At 39.5% G+C, this 21,439-nt stretch overlaps 1 protein-coding gene and 1 pseudogene across 1 annotated transcript in view; one reads left to right on the top strand and one right to left on the bottom strand.

The window, feature by feature from the left end:
• Positions 1-21,439, bottom strand: part of MACROD2 (mono-ADP ribosylhydrolase 2) — a 1,996,248-nt gene that overhangs the window by 1,337,789 nt on the left and 637,020 nt on the right. The window lies entirely within an intron of this gene.
• The window catches only part of LOC103285788 (lysine--tRNA ligase-like), a 72,538-nt pseudogene continuing 72,198 nt past the window's right edge, over positions 21,100-21,439 (top strand).

A 21,439-nucleotide genomic window follows, 5' to 3' on the forward strand; every position in this document is an offset into this window, starting at 1 on the left:
AACAGAACTTCTGACCCCTAGTTTTAAGGGTATCATTCTTCTGCTAAAAGGAAAAAATAAAATTAGGAGAAACAAACAAAATTTTTATCTTATTCTTCCTCCATTCCTGGTCTTATTCCAGAAAGTCTTAAGACGATTTAAGCTTCTGAGATCAAAGTATTTTTGTCTATAGACAATTTTTAGGGCTCCATATGCTCTGTTTTAAGTTGATTTCTCCAAAGTAAGTTTAACTCATAAGAAAAGAACAATTAATCAGAGCAGAAACATGACCAGTCAGCAAAATTTGAAAGTACATAATTAGATATAACTAATTTAAAATAGTCTTGCAATAAGAATTTGAAACCTTACTCATTTCCCCCTCATCATCTGAGAAGTGACATTGTTTACTGAAGAAACAGTAGTCAAATGGATAATTCCCCTTTAATAAGGTGAAACTTCAATGCAGACAGCACAGTTCTGCTACTAAAATTATCAGGTACTCTTGATCAGACCCTCTTGAAAGAGGAAAGAAATAAGGCCAGCATGCTAACCCACACAGGCATTTCAGAAGACATCTGCTTACCAAAACAAGTGTGACTTGGAAGTCAGAAGCAAGTTATTACAAGCCAATGGCTTTACCTTTACCTATTGGCAGAGCATTGTTCTTTCCTGGGTGGTCTGATAAAGACTGGTCATTCCCCAGAATTATCATGTTCTTGAACTAAATACCAGAAGGAAAGTGAAAAAGAACAACAAGAGCAAGCCTCTCAAAGAGCCTTTCATACTGTTCAACATCGTCTTACGTATTTCTGTTTCAAGTTTTCTTATCACAGCTAAGCCAGAAGGCCATGCATACTATTACCTTTGTGATAATGACTTAGTTATTTTATATTCTTGCCCAGCCACACAGGTGGCATTTTTCCTTCACAAAGAAAACCCCAGAGGTGTGCCATGTTCTCTCTGTGTGAGCAGCTCTGCTGGTCCTTCTGCATGTGCAGCCTGAAGTACTTTACTCTGCCAAACCCAGACAGAAGCTACTGGTTCATTTCCAGCTGTTGCTGAGGTTTTACATCTGATTTGATTTACTTGCCTGAAGTGGCTGTAACAAGCACCAAATAAGCCACAATTGCCAAGAGCAGAATATAAAATTAAAGGGCTTCAATTAATGAATAAGTAATAACACACTTAGAAATGGATGCTAACTTGAATCACTGAATGAAACACTCTAACTTATTAAATTATATTTTTAAATGATTTTGAATCAAAATATTTAAAATTATGTAAATCTCATTGGTACATGAATTTTTAAATCCATAATGTTAATGCGTTAGAAATGTAATATAAAGCACAGATGTCTGAAAATAACAATATGGCAAGTCCAGTATGCATTCCCCCTATTGTGAGAATCTGTGGGGGTGTGTATTTGTGAGAGTTGTATTACATACATGTTAAAACAAGTATGTAAATTTGGTGGACATCAATGTACATCTTAGCTGTTATTTACTGCCTAGGAAACAAAGAAACCCAAGACAGCAACGGAGAAAATACTATCTCAAAATAGAGACAGCAACTTTTAAGGTGAAAGTTCAAAATTCTCTACCAAGAGTACTAGAAAACAAACTGAGTACAACAATGTAACCCCCATAGTAAGGACTTCTCTCCCAATAGCCAGAACAGTTCTTGGGCTCAAGCCAAATTCACTGGCTGGCATTTTCCAGCAACAACCCTGAGCCACATATTTTAGTGATAATGCTAGTAAAGGGCTGCTGAATGTATTAGACATAGAAGCATGAACAGACTGTTGAACCTCAGAGGGAAGGCAGGGGTGGGAAGAGATCAACCGAAGTATGCATATATGCATAACCTGTGGACACAGGCAATGGGGCGGTGAGGGCCTGAGGGTGGAGGGGGACAGGAGTGGGCTGGAAGAGATTAAGGGGGGGAAAAAAGGACCAATGTAATACTTTCAACAATAAATAATAATAATAATAATAATAATAATATAATAAAATACCTTTTTAAGTTTGTATCTGTCACTTTTAACATTTCAGTAGTCAAAAATTTCCCCCTAATATAAAATTGGCATCAATCATTTATCCTTTTAATAATTTGTAATTGAAAGTTGATACTGTGTAACAATTTTTAAACTGAATAGTAAAAGTTGAACAGAAGGCTCTCACATGCAAAAAGAAAAAAAATAGTTTTCTCCATAAACTAAGGTTTAGTCAACACGCATTGGCCATTCCAGCAGGAAAATATAAATAAACCAGCTAACCTGTATCATGGAGGAAATGTGTAAATGAACTAGGACACTTCTGAGGTGCCAGACAGAAATGAACAGCTGTTACGCATGGTGTCACTCGTCTTCTCTTAAACTTGGATGGAGAAACAGTCCAGCTTGTGCTTTGCAAAGTGGTTCAATCATCACCCTTTAGCGTTAGTGTATGTAATGAGGTCACAATTTGGCTGTATGAAAATCTTTGCCATCCCACCTCTCTAGACTCAGTTTTCTCCTCTGAAGTATAAATATGGTAGACGAGGGAGATCTCTGAAGTCACTGGAAGATCCAATATTCTATGACCGCCAAGATCCTACTACATCAGACACGACAAAGGAAGTCAAGTGCTATCTGCTGCAGAAATGCACCAGACACCTGGTAGGAAAACTCGATATAAGAGAAGTGGACTGGCTATGGGATAAGTAAGTTTGGCTTTAAGACCTGCCCCTTAGCTATGTGACTCTGGGAATGCTTCGGAGTCTTGATTTCCTCATTAATAGAAAGAGGCAGGTGACCCTAAAGCCCCCTCAACTCTGTTTCCAGGCAATGAGAATCAGCCCATGTGTATTAAGCAATAGTGACTCAGAAAATGAAACAACATCACAGACCTTTGGGATTTAGGACAGCCTCTATCATTTCATAGAAAGCCAATTAGTTCATTATAACTAAAATGCTCAATGCAACAACAATTTTCAGTGACAGCAGATCAATAGAGTTTTATTGGTTAGTCACAGGGGGTGAATTTCGACTTGATCATTATGTTAATTTATCAACAATGATATGAGATGCATTTACATAATAGCCCTGAAGTTAACACATAGAAATGGGGCTTCATTAATGAGAAGAGATAAAGTGAAGAAATATTAAAATATGTGTGAAAAGGTAAACACAGACTCAAAGCAAACTTAAACAAAAAATGCTCTTTTAATTTAGTAATAATGTTACTGGAATCTGTAAAGAATAACATTTGAGCAGAGACAGGTAAATTTTATTTATTTTTTTATTTACTTTTGTTAATCCTTACTGGAGGATATTTTTTCCATTGGTTTTTTTTTTTTTTTACAAAGAGTGGGAGGGAGAGGGGGAGAGAGAGAAAGGGAGAAACACCAAAGTGAGAGAGACACATTGCGATTGGTTGCCTCCCACACATGCCCTGCCCAGGCCAGGGATCAAACCTGCAACCCAGGTACATGCCCTTGAACAGGAATCAAACCCCCAACCGTTACGTGTGCTAGCCAATTCTCTAACCACTGAGAAACACTGGTCAGGGCCAGAGACAGGTACATTTTAACACCCAAACCCACACAAATATGATTTCATCTTTAAGTTATTCATCCCTAAAGACTCATGTGTAAATAGTTAACTATTAATGACTGAACAAACACAGAAGCAAAACAGTCATGAACACTCACACAAGTACACAAAGCCATGCACAGTATCCACTTTTGATTTATTCGTAAGCATTGCATTAGAGAGGTAATTAGTGCATTTCTCACACTGCTATTCCACTGACAATGACCTATACTCTTTAATAATAAAAATATAATTTTTTAATGTTATAATAAATAGTTAACCATTCTCAGTCAGTTTGAAAAGAAACACTGAAATAATCTATAGCTACCAATTCTGGATATTGCTGAGAGCAGCTGTGGTCAGAGAAAATATTCAACACATTCTTATAATTAAAAAAAAAAGAATGCAATCCATCCTAGTAATTGCTTTCTGTGAAATCTAACTCTTGGTCCAAATTAATGAGTTACAGGTGTGAATCTAATGCTTTCCATTTTGCCTGAAATGTTACTGTTGTTTTTTCTGAGACACTTGGCCTCCAAAGATATTATAGTTAATTTATCATAGCATACCATCAATGTTTCACGTTCACTAAAAAGGAGAAACACAGCCCTTTTGGTGAAATAGGGAGATCTCACTTTTCTACAGTGCCATCAGGTACTAATGCAACTTTTCTTACCTACACATTTGAAATTCTACTTTCATTTTTTTAGATGAACTGCCAGACTAAAAGAGGTGTCAGAAATTTTTACTTTAAAAGGCAAAGAAATTAATGCAGGCAAAGTCATTGCCCAAATTCACCTGCTGAACATGTCCCTGCTATTCAAATTGGAAAAAAAAATCAAAAACCGATTTTTTTTGGAAACAAAAGAAAAAGGTTAAAAAAAATAAGAGCAGCAGATGTAGCAGCCATAAAGTGGTTTTCAAAAGTATAGGTCTTTTTTTTAACCTAAGTAAATATCTTCTGGGATTAATAACTATTATCATTTATCATGTGCCAAACATGGTATTAAGTGCTTCTCACATATCTTGAGTTTTGTCAGAAGTAGACCCTGAGTCAGGGACTTGAGTGCAAGTAATTTGTTTGAAAGGAGATCCCTGGAAAACCTGCAGACGTGTAAGAAATGGGACAGGAAGAGGAAGGAGGTACTATCAAGCAATTAAGTTCTATGGGCCTGGAGCTCAGTCCTGCCAGAAAACTCTGGAAAATGTGTAGAACATGCCTCAGAGATACTCCATTTAAGAGCCTGCTTTGGAAGGTACTACTTTTGTAGACTTCCAGTTTACCTTGTGAACGAGCCAGCCATGTTCCTGGAGCCAGAATGAGGGCCAGGAGCAAGAAGTGTTCCCAGTAGGTAGAGTATAAGGTGTATAAATGAGGTCCCAGGAAATACAGGCAGGATTCCAACAGTCTGCTGCAACACATTATGTCACTTAAGCTTCACAGTGATCTCATGATATGAATAATAAGACCCACAGCTTACAAGGTGCAAGCTGAAGCTCAGGGGGGTTAGGCAGCTTAACCAAGGCTAATATGATGAGGCAGAGATTGGCAATCTTGGGATACTTGACTCCAAACCTTAGTCGTGACCATATTGCTACTCTGTAATAGGAACAAGGATGAAAGCAGGCTCCATGACAGTATGTCAGGAAGCCCAAGTGTGTGAGAGTCAGCCACATTACTAAAGGACTAATTCCTCCCCAGCAGCCCAATAAGTAGCTACTGGGGCTGAGTGAAATGAATAGAAGGTCATATGCAACCGTGCAGTCCTTGCTAAGGACAAGCAAACAGAAGAGAACTATCACCTGAGGTGTATATCTAGATAATCATGTAGGCATTTTTGCCAAGAGGTCTCCAGTTTTGGAGTTCCTTCAGAGTGGTGGTTTGGATGAGCCCAGGCCCTTCTTAAAGGGCACACAAAAGCCACCTGCTGAAAGGTCAACCACTGACGCCATCTGCTGAAAGGCCAACCACTGACACGTGTGGGAAACACTGGTGGTCGTGGGGGAGTGTTTAACTTTCCAAGCTGTTGGCTGGTGTTTCAAGTTACTGTTTTATTGTTAAATTTGATGGGCAAATGATCTGACAGAGTTTTCCCCAATATTAAAAAGGGAGAGAAGTTGGTCCGACGGTTGTGGGTTATTGTTAAGCTGATTAAAAAGGGAGAGAAATTAGATAAGAAAAAATCTAATTTTGGTGTAAATAAGGGATGTGTTTGGATGATAGGAAATTAATAACAATGTCCATGGTAGCTATGTATGCTGTAGCTATATCATAGTTTGAAAGAAGAAATGTCACAGTGTTGTATGAGATAAAATATTATGATAAAGTTACTTTCCACTGAAATTTTGAAAGAGGTAAAATTAATATTATGACCAGAACACTGAAAAGTCACTACTTACAGGTGAAGGAGAGAAACTTCTGAATGAGGATCCCAACAGACAACTATCTAACCTTTTATGAAAACTATTAAACCAATGGCAGGAAAATAAAATGTGAGGCAATCATGTCTCCAAAATATTGATGGGGTAACCCAGCCTAAGTGGGGATCTCTGTATCTCTGCCTTGGTATCAGGTAGTTCTTTGGTTTTTTTTTAAACTGCAGCTGTTTATCATATGACCAGGCCTCTACCAAATTCTGTACTGGGATATTTCATAAGAAGTAGAACCTGCTAACAAGCTGAGACACAGCCTCAGACTGAGTTCCCCAGAAAGAATCAATAGCATCAACACAGAAATCCAGGGAGGGAGTAGGATGTGGTGATGTGCTGTGGGGTAGACTTGCATGAAGCTAGTTGGATCCCATGCAGAACTGGTCATCACAGCTGTGGCTGGAATCACAAAGTGAGGCCTAGAAGATCTGGTGAGATATACCCTGAGTCAGGAATCCGGCCCATAGCAAGGCAGCTATCTCACCCTTGGACTTCCTGGTATGTTATCATGCATGCTAACTTCACTTCTTGCATTTATTATAGAATGACCATATGGTTTAGGACTGAAGTTGATAGAAAAATAATCCAGGACTTCCAGTCTCTGTCCTGCTCTGCCTCCCTCCCTGCCTCACCTCTGTCATTTATCACTTTAATCCTTGGTTAAATTGACTTCAGCTTTGATCACCAAAGATTTTATATTTATATATATATAAATTCCAGTGTAAGCCACGATATGAAGTCCCATCCTCTCCTCCTCTCATCTTTTCCTCTTTTCTTCTGGTTATTTCCTTATATGTGTTAAGATTAGGGTCCATTATTACTTCTGTAGAGATTCCATTTCCCTCTCTAAGTCCTTATAAACTAGTTCTCTTGGCATGCTGACTCCTTTCATGCACTATTTTCTCTTAGGCATTTCATCAAATCCTCCTAAAACAACATTGTCCTAAGTGGAATCTTCAGACCAGACACGTTTGGGAAGTGCAGCTTATGCTGTCTCTGTCTTAGAGAATGATAGTGCATTCTATTCAGTGATACTTCAGGGAAGAAAAAAAAAAAAACCTGTTCAATGACATTTCAATTTAATATTTTCAAACTTATCTGATTACAAAATCCTATATAGGACATAACCCCACTTAGCATCACATAGGCCTAGTGTTCTAAGGAGTGACATGGAAACTCATTTCTTTGGTTGTGCACTGCCTTTGTTCCACTGATCTCCTGCTTAGCCACTTTCTAATTTTTAGTTCAGTCTGGAAATAGCGCTTCCACCTTTCCTACCCCTGTTGTTTGGCTCTGAATGCTTATCATAGACCAAATGATATGAGCTCATTTTCATTCCAGTGTTTCACTGAGAAATGCTTCTGGCATCTTGGTGCTTGATGTGAAAGTATAATAACAACAGACTTTTTGCACAGTGGGATGGGTTTATTTCTGCCCCTCAAAAAATCTCATCTCTATAGTGCTGGGGAAGCACTATAAAAGGATAAAGGAACTAATCTCCATTGGAATTGTGTGAACAGGGAAGAAGAGCAAGCTGTTTGCTACCAGTCTACTTGGATACCTGAAAGACATGATAAAATTGTTCCATTTGATTTTTCAGCACATAAGAAAAACAATAATTACTAGCTTTTGAGAGTGGAACTCTAACCTACCCACTGCTGAAATCCATTGATAAGTATGCCATAAATTCTAATCTCCATTATCATTCTTTAAAAGCCCAAAGATCAAAAAAGGGTTAGGGGTGAGGAGTCAGTTACCAATGCTGTTTTTCCAGTTTAGAGTAAGGTAATAGATCAAGATAGTGGAATATCAACAATTTGACCTGAAGGAAATAGGAAGTCAATAATGACAGCCAACTGTTTCACAGCTGGAAGACAGATCAGGGCATGTTTACACGAGATGTTTAGGCTTTCTACCCCTCAGACTACTTAGTAAGTTACAGGAACACCCGCTTCATTCCTTTCCAAGTAGGAAGACTTGCTCACCAAAATATACTAGCAACCAGAATGGAAAGACATGAATTTTTGCATCTCAGTCATTCTAGCACCTGGAAAAAATTTACTGGGACTGGTAAAAGGATTTATTAAGTCTAAGCACTATTAAGAGGTGACAAAATTTTCCCTTCTACCTCCTGCCTTCATTCTGAATGTGTGGATTTGACTTTTCTGAGAAGAAAGTTATTGGCTCAACTCAAGACTTCAAGCTGCAGAAGCACTGCAAAAACAAGTGGTTATCTGTCCATGCATGCCCCCTTGGATCCAGAGGCAAGCACGGAGGATATCCACCCTGTGGGCCCAGCCCCACCCAGACTGTGACTCACTGAGAACTAACCTGGGTGTATATTAAGGTGTGGAGTTCTAACAAAAGAAGAGTCATGGCGTTAGCCTGAACCCCACACCCAGTGTACCCTGAGCAAACCCTCAGGGCCTCTATACTTATAGCTACAGCTAGATGCTAGCCCCCAGTGTATGTGCCCAACCCAATTAGCAAGCTCCAAACTCAGTTCTCTGTTAGCATTCCATGCCATTGAGATTACTGTAGTCATTCTCTGAAGCTTGACTCACTGCATGAAGATCTTGGATACCCTTCCCAGTCTCTTCAGGGGATGGATATTACACTTCTCACCATGACTGTGATCATGGCTCAATCCAGAACTTTATTATAAGCAATGAAAACATCCCCCTCCCCTCAAGACTTAAATTATTACTCTCCAGATATCCCTGTCCATGAGAATAAGCCTAGTAGACATCAGTGTTGCTCCATATCAGAGGAAATTCTGACCTTTTTGGGGACCAGTTCCACTATCCCTGACTTCACTAATCTTTAAAATTCTTTCCTCCCACCAGACAGCCATGCTTCCTGGCAATGGTAACTGACCCCATGAGAAAGATGTGCTGGATTAGAACACACATTGCTATTCCTTTATTTTTTACCCATGTCCTATATGCAAACATTCTTTAACAGCACTGGGCACAGACCAGAAGCCTTAAGTATGGGGAGCATTGAGTGTGAAGTAGAGGAGTTTAAACACCCACGGGACCCCAGTTCTGCTCACTATTCCCAAGAAAACACATTAATTTCAGATTCCACTTTGAGGAGCAACTGTGAATTTTTATATTTTTCTTTGTCTATTTTCCAGATGAGAGACAAGAGCTTAAACCCCTAGGAACAGAAGATTAATTGGCATAGGTTAAGCTTATCTTATTTTTAGAAATGTTCTTGGTTAAATATATAATGGTACAAACTGCAAAATAATATATAGCTATTAAAAAGATAAATTAGATCTTTATCAAGTCAAGACTTCAGTGAATGTTCATCATATATTCTTTTTATTTTACACTAGAGGCCCGGTGCATGAAATTCGTGCACAGGGAGGGGTGTGTGTCCCTCAGCCCAGCCTGCACCCTCTCCAATCTGGGACCCCTTGAGGGATGTCCGACTACCAGGATCGGGCAGTCGGACATCCCTCTCACAATCCAGGACTGCTGGCTCTCAACTGCTCGCCTGCCTGCCTTTCTGATTGCCCCTAATCGCTTCTGCCTGACAGCCTGATCACCCCCTAACCACTCCCCTGCCAGCCTGATTGATGCCTAACGGCTCCCCTGCCAGTCTGATTGCCCCTAACTGCCCTCCCCTGCCAGCCTGGTTGCCCCTAACTTCCTTCCCCTGCCAATCCGGTCACCCCTAACTGCCCTCCCCTGCCAGCCTTATCACCCCTAACTGCTCTCCCTTGCTGGTCTGGTCCCCCCCAACTGCCCTCCCTTGCAGGCCTGGTCCCCCCCCAACTGCCCTCCCCTGCAGGCCTGGTCCCCCCAACTGTTCTCCCCTGCAGGCCTGGGTCCCCCCCAAATGCCCTTCCCTGCAGGCCCGGTTGCCCCCAACTTCCCTCCTCTGCCAGCTGGTCACCCCTAACTGCCCTCCCCTGCAGGCTTGATCACCCCAACTGCCCTCCCTTGCAGGCCTGGTCCCTCCCAACTGCCCTACCCTACTGGCCATCTTGTGGCAGCCATCTTGTGTCCACATGGGGGCAGCCATCTTGTGTGTTGGAGTGAAAGGTAAATTTGCATATTACTCTTTTATTAGATAGGATATCAGAGCGGAGAGAGAGAGAGAGAGAGAGAGAGAGAGAGAGAGAAAGATCAGCTGCCTACCATACATGCCCCCACTGGGATTCAAACCACAATTTAGACATATGCCCTAACTGGGAATCAAACCAGCAACCCTCAGGTGCACATGAGGATACTCCATCCAACCAAGCCACACTGGCCAGGGCATTCATCATATCCTCTTAGGTAAATGAAATAATTTGCAGAGTAGTATGTACAGCATAATTTCATTTTTATAAAACAAAAATCCATTGTGTGTGAGGGACCTATATATATTTAAATGAGCAAAAGGATAGTAGTAAGAAGATCCATATTAAATAGTTTGCTCTGTTGCCTAAACCTTTTGATACTACTGGTTGAATTTCATTTGTTACATTGAGCATGGTTTAACTTGTAGAATTAAAAAAAAAAAAGATTTTGGAAAGAGTATATTGAAGGTAAACCAGATGTCATATGGGTATTTTCAGTTAGAGAAACATATAATAACCATTTTGTAAATTTTACAAATGACCTAATTTGTGACTTAAAGACTGATATACACATTTATGTAGATTCACTACTCTATTGTAAAATCAGTCATTCTACATAGAGAAACCATTTTGATCTTTAGATTTCCTTTTTTTTCCCAATGATAATGACACTTCAGAGATTCTGAACAATAAACCTGACCTATACCACTACTCCACTCATTTCTAATGCCATATAAATATTCACTATTATTCATCTAAGTAGTCACAACTCGATAGCATGTATTAAACACTATGTACCAGGCAAAATGAAGACAAAGATAAATAAAACTTGGGCACTGACTCTAGAGGTTCTGAGTGTAGTGAAAAACATTTTTGTCCTATCTGGGAAGGGTGTGATGATAGTTCTTTGAAGAAAATAGGACACTGTCCTCCTGAGAGAAGAGTAACATGGAGGTAGTCCTAAAAGCAGCAAACTCCAAAACAAAGGGTACAAATTGAATAGAAATGATGATGCCTGAATAGTGGCACCTCAGGAATGATGACCTCTCAGACCTGGAGCAGTCTCAGTCAAAGATGAGGAGAGTATTTATTCTATTAACAAGGAGGTCTGCCATCATTCTGTTGCGCATTAAGGAATGGAATTGAGAGCCTGGTTGGCTGGATGTCTTGTGAGGGATCAAGGGATCCAGTGAGAACTTAGTCCATGATTTCCCTAGATTCTAGACATGATAAATTATTGAGGTGCAAATATTGAGATGACATTAGCCATGACAAGTACTTCACGTCTGCAATGCAATGGAATATTTTCCCATATTTTATAAATGATATTTGGTTAATTAGTTGTTGTTTTTTTCCAGGAAATAAAACATTGTCTCTTTTATCATCAAACCTATCACCTTCCAGATTATTAAGAAAATTTTACATATGAACCCACAAATATTACTACTTAGGGTCAACAGAGATGTCTTGCCTCCCCTAAAACATGAAGAGAAAGTGTCAGCTGCTGGATCAAAAATTTAAATAATTAAACACACTGGGTAACTTCATCTAAATCCTTCTGTTCTCAGCTCCAGGAACCTTGGGGATGGTGCAGTATTTTCTTCTTACACAAAAAGATTTTTCAGAGGACTCGGGAAAGGAGAATATATCCACCCTAATTAGTACCTACTAGTTGTACAGCCTAGATCCTGAAGTGCAGGAGATAGCAGTTTAACTAGGAGTCTCTCAAACTTATTTTAGAGGAAAAGGCTGATAACTTTACATGATTGCACATGAGGTGTGCCAGCATGCTGAAAACATTAATAGAAGGGTTATCAAGGTCAACTGCAAATACTACGGTGTGTGGAAATGCTTCTCACCTCTCAACTAACAACAAAACCCGAGAAACCCACACATACTTATGCCCAGATGAAGAAACACAAAAACATACAGGTAATGGCTGTGCTTTAATGGAAAGGATGATGACATGGTGAAGAAATGTAATTACACAGTACCTTCAAAGGTTCCTTCCAGGCAAGACAGAAAGTAACTACGTTCTGCTACAAAAATGATAAATTAATTAATGCCTGTAAATATGGTTACACCTCATGAAACTATGCACTATTCTGTTAGGAACAAAGGCTTAATGACAACATAAATGATTTGGAGGGTGAAAGTGAATGGAGAAGTGTGCAGCTTCATTCTAAAACATAAAGACAAAAATCCACTCTAACATTATAAGAAGAAACTATTCTATATTTTCCTATTATAAATATTCTATATTTATATTTTTCTCTATTTTCCTACAGAATAAAAAGAATACACCATTATAACTTTTATAATGAATCCGTTGAGTTCTGTCACTGACATTTATATATAATATCCTGCTATAGCTGGATAATACAATGGTATTATAATAGATAACATAATGGTATTATGTTAATAAACTTGAATATTCATGAAAGATCTGGTTAAATATGAAAGCTGTTTGTTTGGAAAAAACACTTGAGGAATAAGGTAGCTTCATCAACATTAGATTTTCATCACAGATTTTATAGCATATCATAAAACATAAGTGCTTTCATGAGTGATAAAAATTGCTTCAATATTTGACACTCTGTGCTTCAAGGAATCCTGATTGGCATCTGATTAGACTTTTGCTCCAGTTATTACCTTCTTTAGTGAAATTAGTAGCCTAGAAAATTGCATTGTAATTCGTCAAGGGGAAATTAACATTGTAACAGATCTTAAGGCTATGATCATATATTTACTTAGTATACAATATAAATGCTTCTCAAGCAATTTCTAATAAAAAGTATGCCAGAGAGTATGTATTATCGATTCCTCTGGAATTATGACAATCCATTTATGCACATTTCGTCTCTATAAATGGAGAAGTTTTATCTGCCTTGAATTCCCTGTGTGATGGCATTAAAATAATTTACAGCAAGAATGTGAACTCTCTGTTACTACTGTCTATTGCATGTTCTATTTAAAATCATCTTGAGCACCAAGTACTTTTATAAGGATCCTTCAAATGCAACCAATACTAACAATATTTCATCCTAATACCAAGTTAATAATTCACAGTCAGAATTTCTCTCCTAAAAATCAATGTGTTACATTATGTGCAATGCTCTAGAAATCTTACACATGGAAGCATCTTAGGTAAATAATGCTGGGAATTGGGTGTCAAAGGTAGGTACAGATATATTTTAGTAAAATAAAGAAGTTTTTAAAGGTTACAAATTGAACCCAGCCCAATCAAATTAAATTAGAAAAAAGTGAGCTATAGGTATATTTCCATCAGTCTTCAGCAGTCTATAAACAGTCTTAAACTTTATCTAGAGGAGGAAACGCATAGAGTGCATGAAAAATTGAAGGTGGTGAAATGAAGAACTATAACAAATGATGACAAATTCAACAGATTCATGTTAAATTCATGTCTTATTTATGTTCCATTGGTATAGATAATACATTTAATACTCATTCAATTAAAAAAGAAGCACCTAGATAATAAACTTATTTTTTCAAAGAACTGCATAGTGATATTTAATCTTAAAGTGAAGGAAATTTTTAAATTGACAAAATATCATTAGAGGGTAAATCAGTTTCAAAAAGTTGGGTTTTATTTTTAAACTAGGGGCTCAGTGCACAAATTCGTGCACCTTGAAACTGTGGGCCATGAGGCTGCGGTGGGCACAGGGGCGGGTCTCAGCCCATCCTCCACACCCCCACTTGGTCCCTCCCACCATGGACTCCAGTCCCCTGTCTGCCAGCAGCCCCACTAGCACCTGCTGACAGCGTGGAGTGATTGGGGCTGGCGCCAGCAGCAGGTGTGAGCAGGGCCAGCACCATCAGTGGGTGCAAGCAGCAACTGCTGCCCTGATTGCCCTTCAGGAACAGGAGGAGGTGGAGAAGCCCTTAGGGGCGATCAGAGACCACAGCTGCTGCTTGCACCCACTGATGGTGCCAAGTGATCGGGACCGGAGCTAGGCACTGGCAGCGGGTATGAGAAGTGGCTCTGGCACTGGCTGCAGGTGCTAGCAGGGCCACTGCCGGCAGCAGGTGCGAGTGCCTGGTGGGACTGTGGCATGTGGGAGCAAAGAATTTTCAGTAACCACCAGAGGCTCATCCCGATGACAGCGACCAGCACCCCACCTTGGTCTGGAGCCTTTGCTCACTTGCTCCTCCATCCCACTGTAGCCGATGCCCGCTATGTTCCACACTCTGCTGCCTGCTTCCAATGCCCACCATGAAATAATAATTATCCCTGTGAAAATAACATTTTTGGGATCCATATATGAGTATAATAAAATCATTATCAGAATATAGCATCTTTAGTCATCAAATTGGCCTTTTGACCCTTCTATGCCCCCTTCGAAGGCTCTGTTCCTACCTGTCCCCAACCTATTTTGTGTTTGTTAGTTTATTTTGTGTCTGTTGTTTGTTTTTGGTCACCTACTCCATATCCATACACACACAACTGGTAGCTGGTTTAATATTGTATTTGACATGTGAACACAGAAGTATTACAATTCTGCCTCTAAAGCCCAAAATCAGGCAAGGAGATAAAAACAGCATCATGCTGTATATGCAAAAAATGGACTATGAACAGCCTAATGTTCAGTCATATAAACATCAATTTTAAATATGGTATTGCTATAATTCATTCATTGCATATCTGATAAATGAAACAATGCTAACTCTTAAGAACATTTATCTAGAGAATTTTGGAAAATTGCGATAATAAGAACATCTTCATTAATCTATACTGGGGTGAGACAGTGGAACAAAACTTGTCCTATCAAATAAAAGAGTTACATGCAAATTGACTGTACCTCCACTACACCAACAAGTCACGCCCACCCTCCACGCCCACCAGCCAATCAGGAGCGAGTATGCAAATTAACCCAACCAAGAGGGTGGTTATTTTGCATACCCAGGCACAGAGCGAAGACTGAAGACAGCATAGAAGGAAGCCAAGCACTGCAGAAGGGAGTGAAGCTGCGGAGAAGCAAGCAAGCAGGTCGATGGAGAAGGGAGGGAAGCTCGCAGGGCATGGGAGAAGGGAGGGAAGCAGACCTCTGCAGAAAGCCCTATTTCAGGAATCTTCCTGCAATGGGCCTCTAGTCTTATGATAATCTGTAAATATAAAATGTCATTGGAATGCTAAACTTTAAAAAATAAGTTTTGAAAACTCTGAGGATGGATCCAAATGTTTATTAATGAGTTACCAAGAAGAGACAACCAAACCACTACAAAATAGTGAAAGAGCTTCAAAATGGGCTTTTGAACATCAGCATTCACATTTATTGATCACAGCTTTCTAACTAATAGACTACAGTACTTAGATTCTTCCATTGCTACTAACAGTTCGTGAGCAGCTGCATCAGACTCTTAGTCAAGAAAATAAAGGTCTTGCCTCATGATGAAAACCCCTCTCTAGGCACAGAAAATACAAAACTACAATCCAAATTCACTTCTGCTTCTTGACTCACAAGAGTACCAATTTAATGGCTGGCAAAATAAACATATTTAAAATAATGATAATTACACTATTTTAAAGTTATAATTTATTTATCACATATGTGCTACCTATCTGCTAAATACCTCATACATTATTGCTTTAAATTCTCAAAATAAAACCCATCAGATTGGTATTCTTATTCCCAAGTCACAGATGAAGAACTGAGGTTTTGTGTGTGTGTGTGTGTGTGTGTGTGTGTGTGTGTGTGTGTGTGTTTAATTCCACCAATCTACACATCTAGATAGTGTGTATCATTTATTCACTCATATATTCATTCAACAAATATTTAAAGAACAGCAGGTGGCAGGCACTGTGACAGGAACTGAGGCTACAGCTGTGAAAAAAGGACACAGAGTCACCTCAGAAGTCATTTCGCCTGTCAGTCCCACATTCATAACAGCATGTAAGCAACCTGAACTACATTACTGTCTAAAATGAAAAAAGCAGTAAAACCTGTTATCTAACCATCACTATTAAATTAAAGTTCCTGCTTCTTTTCCATTTCCTTTCAAGAAAAGTAAATTATGAAACGGTATGTTATAAAGTAATATGAAATATTTTAACATTTCACTTTATTTACAAAAGTTCATCAAGACTATCTTAATTCTGCCTGACTGGTGTTGCTCAGTGGTTGAGCATGGATCTATGAACCGGGAGGTCACAGTTCAATTCCTGGTCAGAGCATATGCCCGGTTGCAGGCTCGATTCCCCGATAGGTGGCGTGCAAGAAGCAACCAATCAATGATTCTCTCTCATCATTGATGTTTCTATCTCTCTCCTACTCCCGTCCTCTCTGAAATCAATAAAAATATATATTTTTTAAAAAGAATCTGACTGAAACTTACCATTCCCTTTACTTGTGAATACAAGGAATAAATAAAAGTGGATTTAGGAAAACCTGTCACTTGGTTAGCAGTAGAAATCACAGATAATTTTCATTCCAGTTGATACAGAGATCCTAGAATATTATTTAACACACATCTCTAAATATAGTAATATTTAGATCTAATGTCAGCTCTTATTATTTAATGTGTTAATGTAAAGGCACATAAATTACTATTTCACAAATTTATTTTTAAATTGTGATGAATATATTTCTATGTAATTAGCTTCCTAAGTAATTATTTGTTTTTCATCTTATGCATTTAAAATATTCTGAGGAGAGATCCACAAATACCAAAGAAATCAATTACACACACACACACACACACACACACACACACACACATGCATGCATGCACACACATGCACACACTTAAAAAATCCCTGCTAAAGCCTGGAGGTGGAATGAAAGAAGAGGGATGGAGACCTGAGAACTATTTACAGTCCTACTGGTGGTTCATTTACTTGGGAGAATGACAAAAAAGTATGCTACTCGGACATTATGAAATAGGTATTCCTGATTAGACTGACTTGAACAACACTCTGTGAGTGCTGATGTACTGTGCCCAATACTGAAGCAATAATGAAACTTAAGAACCTGAGTCAAGGAGGAATTTGAGTGATGGCTCAGTAAATCCTACTTTTGATGGGATATAGCTGTGGTTAGTTAAAGAGCTGTGAACTGTAAAGAATTAGACAAAACTTTTTTAGACTTTAGACTTTTTATTGAATGATAGCTGTTCTGTAATCAGCTTCTGAAGGAGGAAAATGGTGGAGAAATCCCCTCTGGGATGTGTAAAGTATATCTTGATTGCAGCTGAACAAAACGACAGTCCTGCCTGACCATAGGTCATTGAAAGATTACTGGTTAAAGGAATTCCCCTAGTCACAGGAATTAACCTGAACCTCCTATCATAGTTGGATAAATAATAATAAACAATGTAGAGCAGACAAGAATTTATTGATTTACATAAAATTGGGCGTGGAATGAGTGAGTTAAGTTCAAGGAGAAGATACCTAGATCTTAATGATGTACTAATTCCTTTAAGAGATGAACTCTATTAAAAACAATTTTAAGTTTAATCACAACAGAGCCCTGGCTCAGTGGATAGAGCCTCAGCCTGAGGACTGAAGGGTCCCAGGTTCGATTCCGGTCAAGGGCATGTACCTTGGTTGCGGGCACATCCCCAGTAGGGGGTGTGCAAGAGGCAGCTGATCTATGTTTCTCTCTCATCGATGTTTCTAGCTCTCTATCCCTGTCCCTTCCTCTCTGTAAAAAATCAATAAAATATATTTTTTAAAAAAAGTTTAATCACAACAGAAAAAAATGGCATGAGTTACCTTAAGACTCTGCTAAAATGCAAATGGCTTACGCTTATTCATTCCTGCACATTAGTCAGGAAACCCGGGGGTCTTACCTGGAAGCAAGTGAATAAAGGTGTTGCTGCCAAGGTTAAAGCTATGAATATCACTGGTAGATGAAATGACCTGTGACTCCCTACCAAAAGATGAGAGTGAATACTAAGTATGTATGTTGTTGTTTATCTATCATCTATATAATATATATACATTGAGTGGCCAGATTATTATGATCTCTGAACGCATAATAATCTGGCCACTCAGTATATACATATTAGAGGCCTAGTGCATGAATTCGTGCATGGGTGGGGTCCGGCCAGGCTGGCCAGGGGGAGGGGAGATGGGCGGTTGGCTGGCCTGCCTGCTGGTTGAACTCCTGGTTGAGGGGACAATTTGCATATTAGCCTTTTATTATGTAGGATATACACTGAGTGACCAGATTATTATGCATTCAGAGATCATAATTATCTGGCCACTCAGAATATATCTACTAGGGGATCGGTGCACGAAATTCATGCACTGGGGGTAGGGATCCCTCAGCCCAACCTGCCCCTCTCACATACTGGGAGCCCTCAGGGGATGTCCTACTGACAGCTTAGGCCCGCTCCCCTAAGCCGCAGTCTGGCCTCCCTTTGTGGGAGGCAACCGGGCTGATCGGGGGAAGGTGCCAGCCCCATCACCCCACTGCTGCAGCCACTGCCAGTCACCACAGCCACCAAGGTGTTTTCATCAACATGGACTTCAGTCCCTTCACCAAGAAAAAATGACAACTTTCTTTACGCATTTTCAAGATGTGTCTTTCATAGGATATGCATTTCTTTATTTTTTTTTATCCTCACATGAGGATATGTTTCCATTGACTTTTAGAGAACGTAGCAGAGAAAGGGAAAGACAGAGAGAAACATCAAAGTGAGAGGAACACTTTGATTGGTTGCCTCCTGCATGAGCCCTGATCTGGGCCCCGGCCAGGGAGGAGCCTGCAACCTAGGTACATGCCCTTGATCAGAATCCAACCCAGACCCTGCTGTCGGCAGGCTGAGGCATTATCCACTGAGTCAAACCGGCTAGGGCAGGATATGACATTTCTTAGCCCTCCAGCAGCAGACCTTCGTTTTTTTCTCCAGAAGTGTGGTGGGAAAACCCTAAGTCACCTTTTTGGATTCTTATTACCCAAGTTACTAAGAATATTACCAGTGGCATACAGGAAGCTTAGCCAATGTGCAGTCAGAAAAGGTGTTTCCTCTATAGTTCACACCAATTGCGGGCTGAGCCCTGCCCAGGCCTAAAGCCTCTGGCCAAAGCTTTAGGCCCTGGCAGGGGCCCTCCAGCTCCCTCTGATCGCCGACTCAACCCCTCCCCAGGCCTGCCTAGGCCTAAAGCCTCTAGGGCAGGAGCGGAGCCCCAGCTCCCTTTGATCTATTGCTGGGGATCCGCTCCTGCTCCCTGCAATCGATCGCAGGGGGTTCACTTTCAGCCTTGTGCAGGAGCGGAACCTCAGCTCCCTGCAATCACAGGGGTCCACTCCTGGCCAGGCCTTACCTCACAGTGACCTGGGTGCCAGGATGTTCCTGGAACACAGGCGCTGGGCACCTATGTATGCAAATTAACCGCCATCTTTTTTTGGGTTAATTTGCATAGTCACTCTGATTGGCTATGGGTGTAGCGAAGGTACAGTCAATTTACATGTTTGTCTATTATTAGGTAAAATATATATATTATACATTATATATTATATATTATATTATATTTATATATGTTATATGTTATATGTTATGTGTTATGTGTTATGTGTTATGTGTTATATGTTATATATATATGCCTACTAAGTGCTGCCTAGATAAGTATATATAGTATACTTTACATATATCCACTCATCTAATTCATAAATCATCCTGATGATATGATTACTATTTTTTGTAAAATATATTTTATTTTTTTTTTTACAGAGAGGAAGTGAGAGGGATAGAGAGTTAGAAACATCGATCAGCTGCCTCCTGCACACCCCCTACTGGGGATGTGCCCACAACCAACCAAGATATACATGCCCTTGACTGGAATCGAACCTGGGACCCTTCAGTCCACAGGCCGACACTCTATCCACTGAGCCAAACCAGTTAGGGCATGATTACTATTTTTATTATGCCCTTTATACAGATGAGGAAACTGGGGACCTTGTTTTTTGTTGTTGTTTTGTTTTGTTTTAATCCTTGCTTGAAGATACTTTTCCATTGATTTTTAGAGAGAGTGGAAGAGAGAGGGAAACATTAACTGGTTGCCTCCTGCACGTGCCCTGGGGAGGAGCCTGCAATGAAGGTAGGAGCCCTTGACCAGAATCAAACCTGGGACCCTCGGGTCCACAGGCCGATGCTCTATCCACTGAACCAAACAAGCTAGGGAAAATACCTTGTTTAAAGTCAAACAAATCCTGGCAGAATCAGGTTTGTGGCCTCCCGGTCTTCTAAAACAATGCTTTCAAAACTATGTTGAATTCCCTCAGTATAAATAACTGTATAGAGGTGTAACCCCGGAGTGGCCTAAACTGGAGTGCCCAACAAGAACCACTGAAAGTTATAACTTGAAGTAGGAAGGAGAGAAGAAAAAGATTTCAAGTGTGTTTAAAAGACTTTCATCTAATTCTTTTAGTTCTAACTGAGACTAATTCTCAAATAACTAATTTATTTCCCAATTTATTTTTCTCTTTTACTTCTAAGAACTTTGGGAACTGAGGGAAAAAAATAGAGAAGATGGAAAGAAAGGGTTACGTGACAGAGACAATATTCACTTTTCTACTTCCTTTCAATTCATGCTATATTTGTATGTATGAAATGCAATGGGGTTTTAAATAACATGATATCTTAAAAATGGTCATGGAAAGGATATTTAGACATTGATTTAATAGAATTAAATTTAAGATATAACAATAATAATGTAAACTACTAAAATACCCTATCATGGAATTTTATTGGCAGAGACCATCAATACAGAGGTTATCATTGACAGGGAGGTTGCCCTCCATAAACACAAAAAGGAATTGAGCTGCCTTTTCTTCCCAGGTTTAGGTTATAAAACAAAAAAATCTTTAGAAAAAATCATAATTCAGACTTCAAAATCAAAATTTAAAAATCACAACTGAAAAGAAGTTTTTCCCTGAGTTCCAAAATCCTGACAGGAGTTTGACAAGAAACATTTTTTGGAAGTCAACCATCTAAAATACTGCTTATTCATGATGCTGCCAAGGAGGAAAATACTGAGGGGAAAATGAGATTGCAATCTCTCCTTGTCCAGCTGTCAACGATGACAGAAAATTTCTCTTCTGCGGAAGAGATAAAACTTGAAAAAAGTCATACTGTTGGAAAACTGTGCATCACCTCAGTAGGTCTGAGGAATATCTAAAAATTGCTGTAATGTGACAGCAGCCACCTGGACACCAATTCAAAAATGACAAAGATCATTTCTGTAGTACAATGTGAACAGTAGGGGACTGGCAGATAATAATGAAAAAAAACAGTGTACACATGTAAAACTACACGGGAGTCATGATTAGGCCTGCAGGGTATTGGGGAACACAGATACTGAACAAGGTGACAACTTACAAGCCTCGGATATGATTTTTTCCTCTAGTGTTCACTTTAAT

This window comes from Eptesicus fuscus, chromosome 12 (assembly GCF_027574615.1).
Source record: "Eptesicus fuscus isolate TK198812 chromosome 12, DD_ASM_mEF_20220401, whole genome shotgun sequence".
NCBI lineage: Eukaryota > Metazoa > Chordata > Mammalia > Chiroptera > Vespertilionidae > Eptesicus > Eptesicus fuscus.